The sequence below is a fragment of the Lepus europaeus genome, chromosome X (assembly GCF_033115175.1).
Source record: "Lepus europaeus isolate LE1 chromosome X, mLepTim1.pri, whole genome shotgun sequence".
In the NCBI taxonomy this organism is placed as follows: domain Eukaryota; kingdom Metazoa; phylum Chordata; class Mammalia; order Lagomorpha; family Leporidae; genus Lepus; species Lepus europaeus.
This window is the reverse complement of record NC_084850.1, coordinates 59385982-59400401: the sequence shown is the minus strand read 5'-3', so window position 1 is coordinate 59400401 and position 14420 is coordinate 59385982. Positions and strand designations below refer to the sequence as shown.

At 38.5% G+C, this 14420-nt stretch overlaps 1 protein-coding gene across 4 annotated transcripts in view; it reads left to right on the top strand.

The window, feature by feature from the left end:
- KLHL13 (kelch like family member 13) overlaps positions 1-14420 on the top strand; it is a 182254-nt gene that overhangs the window by 69543 nt on the left and 98291 nt on the right. The gene's annotated exons all lie outside the window — the stretch shown is intronic.

The following is a 14420-nucleotide window of genomic DNA, read 5'->3' as shown; positions in this document are numbered from 1 at the left end:
GCCAATAATATGAGAAGTATTCCAAAAATTCATGGAAAGCATACATTATGGAAAAAAACTGTTCATGGATTTAAACATTTTTTCACCACAATAAACATCTTTTAATTCTGTTTTCCAAGAACTTTTTGAAGTATCCTTGTAGTTCCTATATCACAAGATTGTTATGAAGATTATGTTTAGTGTGGGGTATGTGTGTATGTAAGTATGTGTATATACTTGTGTATGTTTACGGAGAGCAAGCACACAGTAAGTGAGCAAGCTTGGAAAATAGAATGCAATGTAGAAATGCTCATAGTAAATGTAAATGTGGGATTTTAATTATATTTACAATGAAATGTGATCATGTGCTGTAAAATGATGTTTGGGTTACTAGTGGGCTATGTATATGACAGTGGTCTCATAAGACTGTAACGGAGTTGAAAAAATCCTATTGCCTATTGATATTATAGCCATGGTAAGGTCATAGTACAACACATTACTCACAGGTTTGTGGTGTAAATAAACCTGTTGTGCTTCTAGTCATGTAAAAGCACAGCACATGCTATTATGTGTAGTACATAACACTCAATAGTGATAATAAAAAGACTCTTCCTGTTTTATGAATTCACAATACTATACTTTTTATAATTATTCTAGAGTGTATTTCTTATAAAAATAATTACTGTAAAACAGTATGCTGTGTCATGCCAGGCAGCCTTATATAGCTTATGTTTACCATGACTCTTGGTTGTTATCAGGAAGTCAGATCAAGTGATTGACCTATGTCATGTAGGTCTGTGTAACTACATTCTATGTTGCCATGACAATGAAATCTCCTAATGATACATTCCTCATCATTTAGCAATGCATAACTACGTGTTTCAGAATTACAGAGGATTTTAAAATACTGGTGTTTTGAAAAAGAAAAACAAAAGATGGAAAGGTTGAGACAGGAAAGGAACATATTTAATATCACTACTATTTGGGTGATACCATAGAAGGAATTTTACATGATCTTCTCACTAAATAAATATCATAAGAGGGTATCTGTTTGTTTGAATGTGTATTGTTATATGGGCAAACATGAGCTACTGACCCATAAATGGGCTCAGAGATATAGAAAACAGAAAATTCATAGTAGGGACAATGTGTGACCATGTTGGATAAAAATATATAAGCAGAGTAGATGGAAAATTATTTAATTAATTGTTACATGCATAGTTGTTCCTTCTTTTTTGTCACTATATGATATTCCATTGTTTAAATATACAGCAATTTATCCCATTTTCCTGTTGATAATCACTGAGATTATATCCAGTATTTGGCTATTAGGAATAAAGCTGTTATTTCTTGTATTAAACTTTTTTGGAGAGAGAAGCTCTGTGTATTTGTTGCCTTTGGATATATATCAGGAGTTCAATTATTAAGACCTAGAATAGATATATTTATGATCAATGTTAATAGAAAGTACCAAATATTTTTCTAAAGTGGTTGTTCTGTTTTATACTCCCATCAGTAATCAGTGAGAATGTTCACTGACTCTTGTTGTTGTCAGTGTCTTTAATTTTAGTCATTCTCTGGGTACATAGTACTTCCTCATTGTGGTTTTCACTTTGCATTTCCCTCTTGTATAATGATATGAGTATGTTTTCATATGTATATTAGTTATTTAGATATCTTTCAGAAACTTGTTCAATTCTTTGTCCATTTAAAAATCTAGTTTTGTTTTATTTTGATTTTCAGTTTTATTGAATTATAATAGATATAACTTTAAAAACTACACATACTTAATGTATATGATTTGTTGAATTTGGAAATATACATACAGCTATATGGTAACTGTCGCAATCAGTTATAATATATTCAATATCTCCCAAGTTTCTTTGTGTCCCCTTGTGATTTTTATTTTCTAACAACAGGTAACATGTGATTTACCCTGTTAACAAATTTTAATATGCAGAATGCTGCATTATTAAATATAGGTACTACATTGTACATCAGCTCTCTCAACTATTCATCTTGCATATTTAAAATTTTATATCCATTAAGCAACAATTCTTCATAAAGCTCTTTCCCATCTGGAAACCACCATTCTGCTACTTCTGTCTTAAAGTGGCTATTTTAGCTGCTTCATCAAAGTGGAATCACATCGTGCTTGTCTTTATGTGACCAGTTTATTTCCCTTAGCACAGTGGCTTTAATGTATTGTAGATGTTTAGGTGTATACACTATGAACATATTCTTCTAACCCGTGGCTTGCTCTCCTGTTTTCTTCTTTGCATTTTTGGATGAGCAGTAATGTATTTTTAAATGCAATTCAGTTTACCATGTTTTTTTTTTCCTTTTATGCTTAGTGCTTGTTCCATCTTGACCAAGAAATCCCCCCCCCCAAATTTCATCCTTTATTTAAAAAGCTTTACAGTTTTAGTCCTCACATTATACATGTGCTCTTGATTAGAAACCAAACAAATGAACCTATGACTTAGGTATCACAAAGATTCTGAGTAATTAAAAGATCATTTTATAAGCATATCTTTGTACTTTTAATACTGTTAATGCTTTTGTAAATGGCTAGTTAACCAAAAGGTAACTCAAATTAATTCTGGTGAGGCTTTAGGAACTAGTCTATGACCTCTGGTTTATAACACAATGACTTTGGATTTCCTTATTTTATGACCTTTCTTATTATAAATAAGATGCTTTTGAAAGAAACAGATAATTTTTAATGTAAATAAACTGACCCAGAGCACAGAAAATAATTTAAGCAGACTAATTAATTTTATGATGCTGCATAATTCAGATATCAAAACATTAGAAAAATAACTTGCATCTATACAAAAATTATAGATTAAGTTCAAATTCTAAATAAAACCAAACACACAAATATATGAAATAGTTAGCCCTTTTTTACTGAGACATTTTTATTCTATCATAAGTATTGTTTATTATCATTATGGTTATTCATAGAATGCATTTTATCAAAAGTTCTTATATAAAAAGAGTTCCAATAAATTCTGAAGATGTTTAGGAAATTAAATGCCTATGTTTAAAAAGCATAATTAAAAGTTGTTGATATAAACATTCTCTTTAAGAAAAATAATCTCTCTGAAACCAAAAATCTAGTATTACAAATATCAAAATGTAAGAGTTGTTCCTTGAGCAGCAACAAAACAAACCATTAATGCTTAATATATACTTCAAATTCTGATAAAAATAAAGAGACAAAATTAGCAATTTTTAGGTGATAAATGGAGCTAGGAAAACTGTATATCTATATTCAAAAGAATAAAATTGGACTTGTATACCATACATGAAATTAATTAAAAAATGGATCAAAGACCTAGATTTTCTTAGAAGAAAATGTAGAGAAAAAGCTTAGTTACTGGCCTTGACAATGACATCCAAGAGCTAAGGCAACAGAAGAAAAACAAATAATTTGGGGTTACATAAACAGCTTCTACATGGCAAAGGAAACAATCAGCAAAATGAAAAGAAAGCCTACAAACTGGAAGAAAATATTTGCAAACGGTGTATCTGATAAGGGGTTAAGATCCAAAATATATAAGGACTCACAATTCAATAGCAAAACAAATAATAAAAAAATGTAGATGATTAAAAGCAGGCAAAAGACCGGAAAATACATTTTTGAAAAGAAGGCATACAAATGAGCAATAGATAAATGCAAAGATGGTCAACACCACTAACCAATGTGGAAATGCAAATCAAAAGCACAATATCACTTTACATCTGTTAGGTTAGAATAGCTGTTATCAAAAAGACAAAAGTTAACAAATGTTGGCAGAATGTAGAAAAGAGGGAACCTTCTACACGGCATTTGAAAATATAAATTAGTGAAAACATCATGGAAAATAGTATGGATACTACTAACAAACTACGTAATTATCATATGATCCACCAATAGCTCTGTTGGTTAAATACCAACACCTTGGTTAAATACCAATCAGTACCTTGTTGTGATATTTGCTTTCCCATAGTCAATACAGCATTATTCACACTAACCAAGATAGTGTTTCACTAGAAGAAGGGATAAAGACATTGTGGTGTATTTATGCACAATGGGATATTATTTTGTTTAAAATGAAGGAGATCATGCCATTTGTGATAATATGAATGAACAGGCGAGAAAATGTGTTAAGTGAAATAAACCAGACACAAAGAAAAATTCCACATTGTCTCTTTTTAAAAAAGAAAATATTTATTTATTTATTTATTTGAAAGGCAGATTTACAGAGAGAGAGAAGGAGAGACAGAGAGAGAGAGAGAGAGATCTTCCATCTACTGGTTCACTCCCTAGTGGCCACAACAGCCAGGAGTGATCCAGGCCAAAGCTGGGGGTCTCCCATGTGGGTGCAGGGGCCCAAGCCCTTGGGTCATCCTCCACTGCTTTCCTAACCATATTAGCAGTGAGCTGGATCAGAACTGGAGCAGCTAGGACTCAACACTAGCACCCATATGGGATGCTGGTGCCGCAGGCTGGGTCTTTAACTCACTGAGCCACAGTGGGGACCTCTGCGTGATTTCTTAGATGTGAATTCTTTAAATATGATAAAACATAGAGACAAAGAGAACAATGATTACAGTGGAGGTAGTTGGTAGGGAAGTGAGAGTATTTAGGTCAAATTATACAAATATTATGTAGTATCTATTGTGCAAAGTGCTATGGATATAGCAATGAATGCTAATGCATGGTTGCCTGCTTAGTGGGGGAATATATACAAGTAACTATGTTTCTCAAGTGCTGTTAAAAGGAAGTACAGAGTGCTGCTGAATGTGTATAATGTATTTTCCCACCTGGCCTTGCTGGAGTGTCCTGGTAGTCTTCCCGGGTGATGTCATGCTTCTTCTACTTTTCTTCTTCTACTACCATGTTAGCCTAAACTACTATCACCCTTTGCCTGGACTCTTGAAATAATCTGCTGGTCGGTCCACTCTTCTCTAGCCTATATTGAGAGTTCTATTTTCAGAATCCAAATCCAGCCTGGTTTCCTTTCTACTTTGAAACTATTCTAGAGCTTTCTTTCAATTTTAGGATAATAGCCCATACAAATCTGCATGAGGGAATGAAAAAGCATGATGCATTCAAGGAGCTATAATAAAAATCAGCTGATTATTATTTGTAGTGTTAAAGTAGAAAGAAGGGACTTTAGATGATTTTGGAGAGGTGGATAGTGAACAGATTTTTAAGGAGGGTTTTATAAGCAAGGCCACTGTAGGTATATACAATGCTACTGATTTTTGTGTGTTGATTTTGTACCTTGCAAATTTGCTGAATTCTCTTATCAGTTTTAATAGTGTCTTGATAGAGTCTTTTGGCTTTCATATAGTTACAATTTAGTTAACTGTAGACAGAGATACTTTGATGTTCTCTTTTCTGATTTGTATACATTTTATTTCTTTCTCTTGATAAAGGCTCTGGCTAAAACGTCCAGAACTATATTGAATAAAGTTGCGAGAGTGGATATCCTTGGCAGGTTCTAGATCTTAGTGGACATACTTAAAACTTTTTCCCCATTCAATATGATATTGGCTGTAATCTTGTCATATATAGCCTTCATCGTGTTGAGTCATGTTCATTCTATTCTTTTTAAAGATTTATTTTATTTATTTGAAAGATGGAGTTACAGAGAGAAGTAGAGACACGGGGTAGGGGGGTCTTCCATCCACTGGTTCACTTCGCAGATGGCCACAATGGGCGGAGCTGCGCCGATCTGAAGCCAGGAGCTTGCTCTGGGTCTCCCACGCGGGTGCAGAGGCCCAAGGCCTAGGGCCATCTTCTACTTCTATCCCAGGCCACAGCAGAGAGCTGGATCAGAAGAGGAGTAGCCAGGACTAGATCCGACGAGGCATGTTCATTCTAAATCCAATTTTTAAAGTTTTATTTTTTTTTTATCATGAAATGATATTTTATCAAATGCTTTTTCTGCAAATATTTAGGTAATTTAGATATTTAGATATTTATGCTACGTGAAATAAGTCAGACTCAGACAAATTCCACATGTTTTGTCATATATATATATATATATATAGAGAGAGAGAGAATTAAACTGTGTATATGTCATACTTTTGGTAGGTAGATGGTTAAAATACTGTATTCACTGAATTTTACTCTCTACATAATACTATATCCTCCTTTCTTTTGTGATCCTTGTCATGAATCCCATGTTATATGATGTTAATATTCCCACTTTGATGAAAAATAGTGTGCATGTGTATGGATATAATATTTAATGTGAACCGAATATGGCAAAATGTTAAAAATCATTGTATCTATAAATAATATGAGTAAATATTTTTAAAAGAAGATTTCTATGTTGTTCTATTAAGTAATGTGGCTGCTCCATAGAATGCAGTGACCTACTGAAGCTTTCAAACAGGACTGATAGGAGCTGAATTACACTTCTAGACAGATCACTTTGGTAGCTACGTGAATTATTTGGGAAAGGAGAGTGGGGGGATTAGGAAACCAGTTAGGTGGTTATTGTACTAGTCAAAGTAGGAAATGATGAGACTCTGAACAAAGGTGATGCCAGTGGGAATGAAAGTGGACTTGTGAAATATTTAGAGGTAATTTTATTAACGTTTTTTTGAAAGAGTTAGAGAGAGAGAGGGAAAGACAGAAAAAGATCTTCCATCCACCAGTGCTCTCCCCAGATGGCCGCAATGGCCAGGATGAAGCCAGGAGCCAGGATCTTCTTCCTGCTGTCCCACTTGGGTGGCAGGGGTACAAACGCTTTTGCCATCTTTTGCTAGTTTGACAGACCATTAGCAGGGAGATGAGTTGGAAGAGGAGAAGCCAGGGCACTAACTGGTGCCCATATGGAATGCTTGCCTTACAGACAGGGGCTTTACCTGCTATGCCACAATGCTGGCTCCTAGGGGTAAATTTGACAATAGTATGTGATCAATTGCATTCTTCACAGTCTATTGAGAGTAATCTTTTAAAATTGCTTATCTTATAATGTCACCCAGATCTTCAGATACCATGTACTACACAAAAATTACTTTAATCAATCTAACCCAGTGATAAGGAAGAGCTTAGCTTCTCTTGACTCTAAACTGACCACCACGATGAATATTATTTTATTAAAGATTCATTTTATTTATTTGAGAGGCAGAGTTAAGAGGTGGAGGTGGGTAGAGAAAGAGAGAGCTATCTTTCATCTGATGATGCACTCCCCAGATGGCTGCAAGGCTTGGACTGGGCAACTCCAAAGCCACGAGACCCATCTGGGTCTCCCCTGTAGGTGACAGGTCCACAACTGCTGCTTTTCCAGGTGTATTAACAGGGGGCTGGATTGGAAGTGGAGCAGTCAAGACTCCAACCAGCTCTCATACGGGATGCCTGTATTGCAAGTGGCAGCTTAACCTGCTGCACCACAACGCTGGCCCCAGTGAATTTTATGAAATTTGGTTCTACACTGAAATAATTGGAGCCTGTTGATGCTCATGCCATTCTTAAGGAACTCTCTCAGAGACTGACTGGATGTACTTTTTTTAAAAAAAAAAAGATTTATTTATTTGAAAGGCAGAGTGACAGAAAGAAACAGAGAATGATCTTCTATCTGCTGGTTCACTTCCTAAATAGCCACAGATGCCACAGCTTGGTCAGACCAAAGCCAGGAGCTCAGGACTCCATCGTGATCTTCCACATGAATGTCAGGGATCCATGTATTTGGGCCATCTCTTTGCTGCTTTCCCAGTCACATTAGCAGGAAGTTGGATTTTAAGCAGAACAGCTGGAACCCAAACCAGTGCTCTGAGATGGGATGTTGAATTTGCAAGCAGCAGTTTAAACCAATGCACCTTGCTGACCACTCTAATGCATTTTTATACCCTATATGGTACATATGTAGGATTTTATGCAAAGCAGGCATTTAGTGAATATTTTTAGAAGTTGCAACATTATCAGTGGTTATTTGTTGCTGGTGATTTTATTTTGTTAGATAATTTAGGGTGGTTTTCTTTTATTCCCCACAGTCAAATCTTACTTATAGTTAAGTAACTTAAAGTACGCAATTAAAACTGTATAATAGGGTAATTGAATTTATTATAAATTCCAGAAATACATTCAAACTTCTAAAATTGACATAAAATATAATCACTTCTTAAGAGTGTATGATGTCAAGGGAATAGAGGATTGAGAATTAGGTTATTTGATAATTAAAAATATAGAGCCTTTACTATTGGTCAAGTGGTATCCACATTTGTAAAATGTAAAGATTGAAAGATACCAAGTTTCCTTTTAGGTTTTCTTAAAAAATATTTTATTTATTTGAGAGGTAGAGATACAGACAGAGAGAGGGAGAGACAGAGATAAAAGGGCTTCAGAGCTGAGCCGATCTGAAGCCAGGAGCCATCAGTTTCTCTGGGGTCTCTCATGTGGGCACAGGAGCCCAAGAACTTGGGCCACCCTCCAGTGCTTTCCAAGGCCATTATCAGGGAGCTGGACCAGAAAAGGAGCAGCTGGGACACAAACTGGCACCCATATGGGATATTGGCGCTGCAGGCAGTGCTGACCCCATCCTTTTAGTTTTAACAATCTGAAAGTATATCTTTAAGCCCACAAAAACACATATTTCTATTTTCTAAAGATTTATTTATTTATTTACTTGAAAGAGAGAGAAAGAGAGACAGAGAGAGAAAGAGAGAGATCTTCTATTTGCTGGTTCACTGCCAAAATGGCTGCAATGGCCAGGGCTTGGCTAGCCTGAAGCCAGGAGCCAGGAGCTCCATCTAGGTGTTCCACTTGGGTTTTAGGTCCCAAGCACTTGGGTTATCATCTGCTAACTTCCCAGGGGGATTAGCAGAGAGCTGGATCAGACTCAAAGTTTGTCTTCCCGCTCCTTATTTTTTCATTTCCCCTGTTTTATTTTGTTAGTTTGGCATTGGGGGTGGTGGTTGCTACAACTTGCCAGCTTTCAGACTCTTGGGCTGATTGTCCCTGGACTGTCCCCAGCCCTGAGCAGAAGAGCAGGAGGGGTGGTCCCCCGTAACCCCCATCTTCTGATTCCATATCCCTGGAGGGCTCTGGAGGGCTCTGGCAAGCCTCAACCCCCTTCTGCCTCAGGTGAGAGGCAGGGCTGGAGCTGCTGTCAAGGACTGCCCTGCTCTTTGGTTATCAGCAGCAAAGGGCACAGAATTCCCAAGGGGTAAGGGCTAGCCCTGGCTGTTGCGCCCTGTGGTCTCCAGGGAAGGTTCTCACAAAGGGTAGGGTCCCACAATCCCTCCTGAGCCACAGTGTTGGATACAAGCATGGGGAGGAAGGGGAGCCCAGGAGCCTGCAAGCCCAGGCCACCCACCCTGGTCAGCAGAGCCTTCTCACCCCTTCCTGTCTGGGCATGGGCTCCAGCCCTGAGCCTGCTCTCTCTGACCAGTTCTGGGGGCTCTGTCCTTGCTAGGGGCCCCGGCAGAGGTTGGGGGCACGACAGCATACCTCCCCCCCCGACCGGTGCCAGCCCTTCCACATGGCGGCGGCCACTCTTCTCCTGGGTGCACCTTGGCCTCACTGTGACTCAGAAATCCCAATTAGTGGCTTAACCTCATGTACCACAATACAGTCCCCAACAGATCTTTAACTTCATGGAAAATAATTTAACAAGGTGATCGTCATTGAAGGTAAGTCCTTGTATTACTTATTCACAATCTGATTTTCTAAACATAATTGGACCATGCTTTTTTCTGTGCTTTTTAAGATTTAAAAAATTTTGTAACTTTGCTGAAATAAGGCAATGATTTTAAATTGCATCTTGGGTTAGAAAACCTCTGTAGGAATTAAAATATAGGGGGATAACACAAAATTATGAGGCTTGATACTTTTTTAGATTGATTTATTTATTTGAAAGTGATATATAGAGAGAAGTAAAGAGGGGAAGGAAGAGAGAGAGAGAGAGAGAGAGAGAGAGAGAGAGAGAGAGAGAATTTGTGCTATATATTTCATCCTCTGGTTCACTCTCCAGTGGCTCGGGCTGGACCAGGCCGAAGCCAGGAGCCAGGAGACAGGAGCTTTTTCCAGGTCTCCCACGTGAATGCAGGGACCTAAGTACTTGGGCCATTTTATGGTGCTTTCCCAGGTGCATTTGCAGGGAGCTGGATCAGAGGTAGAACAGCCAGGACTTGAACTGGCACCCAGATGAGATACTGGTGCTGCAGGTGGAGGCTTAACTTTCTATGCCACAGTGCCAGCCCCGGGGCTTGACACTTTTTATAAAATTTACTTATTTTGGTTCAGAAATTTTATATATTTTGATTACCCATTATTACTGGAATAATACCTTTCAGTAAACACATGTGCAATTTATCTGCATATTTTTTCTTAGAGTATCCATATTGTCCCAATTGTGATCACAGGGGCTCCTACAGGAGAGACTCCTGTATACTGGTTCACTCCCCAGATACTCACAATGGTCAGGACTGATCAGGCAGAAGCACAAGCCAGGAACTCAGTCCATGTCTCCACATGGCTGTCAGGAACCCAAATATTAGAGCCATCACTGTTGCCTACCAGGCTCTGCATCAGCAGGAAGCTGGAATGTGGAGCTGGAGCACCAGGAATCAAACCCAGATACTCTGATATGGGACACAGGTCTCTCAACTAGCATCTTAACTGCTAGGCTACATGCTCGTTTCTGGAGTGATGCTCTTTCAAGACATGGGGAGATGTCACAAATCAAGAAATGCAGGTGGGTCTAGAAACTGGAAAAGACGAGGATACAAATTCTCCCCTGAAGATTTGCCAACAGGGCCTGGTACTGTGGCATAGTAGGCTAAGCCTCTGCCTGTGTCTCCAGCATTCAATATAGGTGGCCAGTTGGTGTCCCACATCTGATCCAGCTCTCTGCTAATGGCTTGGGAAGGCAGTGGAAGATGGCCCAAGTGCTTGGAGCCTTGCACCCACATGGGAGACCTGGAAGAAGCCCCTGACTCCTGGCTTTGGATCAGCCCAGCTCCAGCCATTGTGGCTATTTGGGCTGTGAACCAGTGGATGGAAGACCTTTCTCTTTGTGTCTCCCTCTCTCTGTCTGTAACTCTGCCTCTCGAATAAATAAATAAAGATTTGCCAGCAATTGATTTTCAGATTTCTGATCTTCAGAACTTTAAAGTAGTCAATTGGTGGTATATAAAGCCCCTCTTTTTATGATCATTTGTAGCAGCAGCAATAAGAAATTAATGCAGCATGTTTTCAGAATTTGGCACACAGCTTCCTAATATATTCCAGGGTTTGTAATTTTTGACTTGTTATAAATACGAGAGGTGTTGATGATGCTGGTAGTTGGAAAGGGGCACATAGTAGAAGGGAATGGAAATGTAACTGCTTTAAAAATCAGTGCCTTTGCCACATCTTGGTTTCAGTACTGGCACAGGTTTTTCTGTCCATGAGATGTTTAGTGGGAAGTTTGGGGAGGTGAGATTAGGCTATTTGTCATTAAAACGGTATGTGCATGTATTTATCTATGTTTTCTTCAACCAGTTGTATAATTTGTGCTTATTGTGAAGTATTTGAGGAAAAAAAAGTGGTACAGAGTAATCCTACTGGTCTGAAAGCACTGTTAATATTTTGGAACTCATAAATACCAATGTTTATTGGATGTGAAGATTTCCTGGCATTGTGAACATAACATGTCCAAAACTGTCTAATCTGAAACCCAAGATCCAACCTCCTCATCTATAGTAGTAGCCTCACTTAATGACCTCACATTCACTCAATTGCTTGTGTTAGAAACTTGGGCATCATGGTAGACTCTTTTTATTATCCCTCCACATTTATTATCCTCTCAGTCACCAAGTCCTATTTCTCTTTCCCCACTCTGCCACTTTTTACTTATTAGTATTTTTTAGTTCATGTTGTTTGACATCTAGATGATTATAATATCCTTCTAACCTGTTTTTATTTTTGACCATGATTCTTACCCCTTTACCCACCCTCCTCTGACAGTTCATCCTTCTCATTGCGCTGTGATGATCTTTCTGAAATGTGAAGATGTCCATATAATTTCCTTGTTTAGATTTCCTCAGTGGCTCTCTGTGTGGCAAGGCCTCTCATGTAGCTCCTTTCTCTCACCAGCCTCATCTTCTGCCTGGAGCACCAGCCTCCCTCAATACTAGCATGTGACAAATTCCCATACTTCCTCCTGCCTTGCCTTCTCTCATAGTCTTGGGCTAAACAATTTTTGTTTATTCTTCAAGACCCTGCAAGGTAATAAATCCTCTGTGAAACTTTCCCTGAAAGAGTTAGGTGTACCTTTCCTAGGGCTCTCATAACATCAACTCATACTTTTTTGTTTGCAGTGGTGATCGAAGTCCCAGCAGTAGTAGTACTAGTAGTATTGGCAATAGTCATTATGGCAGTTAATACTTGAATTGCATCTTTTTGTTCCAGATAAAAATCCTTCATATGTATTAGTTTTTCCTTATTGACATAATAACCCTACTTAGTAGGTGTTAGTTATTATTTCTATTTTATAATTAGTAATTGAGATACAGTGAGATTGTCTTTATTAACTGTGACACAATTAATAAGCACAGATCCAGGTTTCACACACGGGTAGTCCAACTCCAGAGTCTATACAGTAGGCTCTTATTTTCTTCAAGGAATCTGTTTCAAGACCCACAGTGCATGCCTGAAACCATGACTGTATGAAAACTTGTAAATGCAGGACCCCTCAGTACCTGTAGGGGATTGGTTCCAGGTAACCTTCCCCAGGATACCAAAAGCTACAGCTCCCCAGGTCTGTAATACAAAATGGAATTGTCTTTGCATATAACTACTATACACCCCCACACATACTTGAAATTAATTTACTATAATATCTAATACAGTGTAAATGGTATGTAAGTAGTGTTTTGCTGGGGCTAGCTTTGTGGTGTAGCAAGTTAAGCCTCCACCTGCAAAGCTGGCATTCCATATGGGGGTTGGTTTGAGACTTGGCTGTTCCACTTCCAATCCAGCTCCATGCTGATGTGCCCGGGGAACTCAGTGGAAGATGGCCAAGTGCTTGGGCCCTTGCACCCAAGTGGTAGACACAGAAGGCCCCAGCTCCTGGCTTCAGCCTGGTCCAGGCCTGGCCTTTGCAGCCATTTGGGGAGTGAACCAGTGGATAGAATATCTCTCTCTCTCTCTCTCTCTCTCTCTCTCTCTCTCTCTCTCTCCCTCTCTCTCCCTCTCTTCCTCCCTCCCTCCCTCCCTCCCTCCCTCTCTCCTCTTCCCTCTCGTCCTTCCTCTCTCTGTAACTCTGCCTTTCAAATAAATAAATAAAAAATAATGAATAAATTATAAAAGAGGATTTGTCAACTGACCACTATTTAAAAAAAACAACAACAACAGTGTTTTACTATATTGTTTAGGGAACAATGCCAGGAAAAAAATCTGTATATGTTCAGCAGAGATGAAATTTTTTTCAAATATTTTCAACCAGTGGATGGTTGAATCCATGGGTGCAGAACCCACAAATAAAGAGGACTGACTGTACTGTTGTTTTCTATATGTGCATTTCTATGATTTAATTTATAAATTAGGCACAGGAAATGAATAATAATGACTAATGATGAAATAGAGCAATGACAATAATATACTGTAGTATAATTGCCAGCGTCACTGCTCTTGAGCACCAATACTGAAGTACTGCCACAGTTGATGTGATATCTGAGAGGGCTACAAAGAGACTAAAGGGCAGATATCATATACAATGTGGATACCCAGGAAAAGAGATGAGTTTTGTCTTCAGTGGGATAGAGTGGGGCAGTGCAAGAAATCATTATGCTGTTCAGCGTGGCCCACGATTTAAAATTTGTGAATAGTTAATTTATAGACTTTTCCATTTACTGGTTCTGGACCATGGTTCACCATGCTAACAAACCACAGAAAGCAAAACTGTAGGTAATGGGGGTGGGGGGAGGCTGTATGTGTGACAAGGAATATGAACCCACGAAATATTTAAAAGCCTTAATTAGCGTGATTGCTCTCGCTCTCTTACCATTGTTTGCAGTGGTGATCAAGAGAGAATGCAAGAGAGCATTCGAGAGAGTGCTAGTGTACGTAAGTATGCTCCACAGAGCAGAATTTTCCATTGTCTTCCTGGATTCAGTGCTGTATGATATTTTGATCACTTCCCTCTCCACAAGACTTCACTTTCCACCATTTCTTTGTTTTAGATTTAAATGAACAGCAGAAGAGTGATCCCTTTTCTTTTTCCTGGAAGATCTACTCTTTTATTGGATTATAGTTTCTATGCTTGGTTTTGGGGATTAGCTATGGCAAGTTAAAGCCTTGTTTCACAGATAGTCATACTACAGATCCTCTCTAAGAGCCCAAAGCCTCAGTCTACCTTTGAGGAATAGGAAATGTGCCTCCCTCCTTTCCTGGGCATCTTCTTATTCTTGGTCTATCATGAAATGCATTTCCAAGAGGTGAACATGGTTTCTTC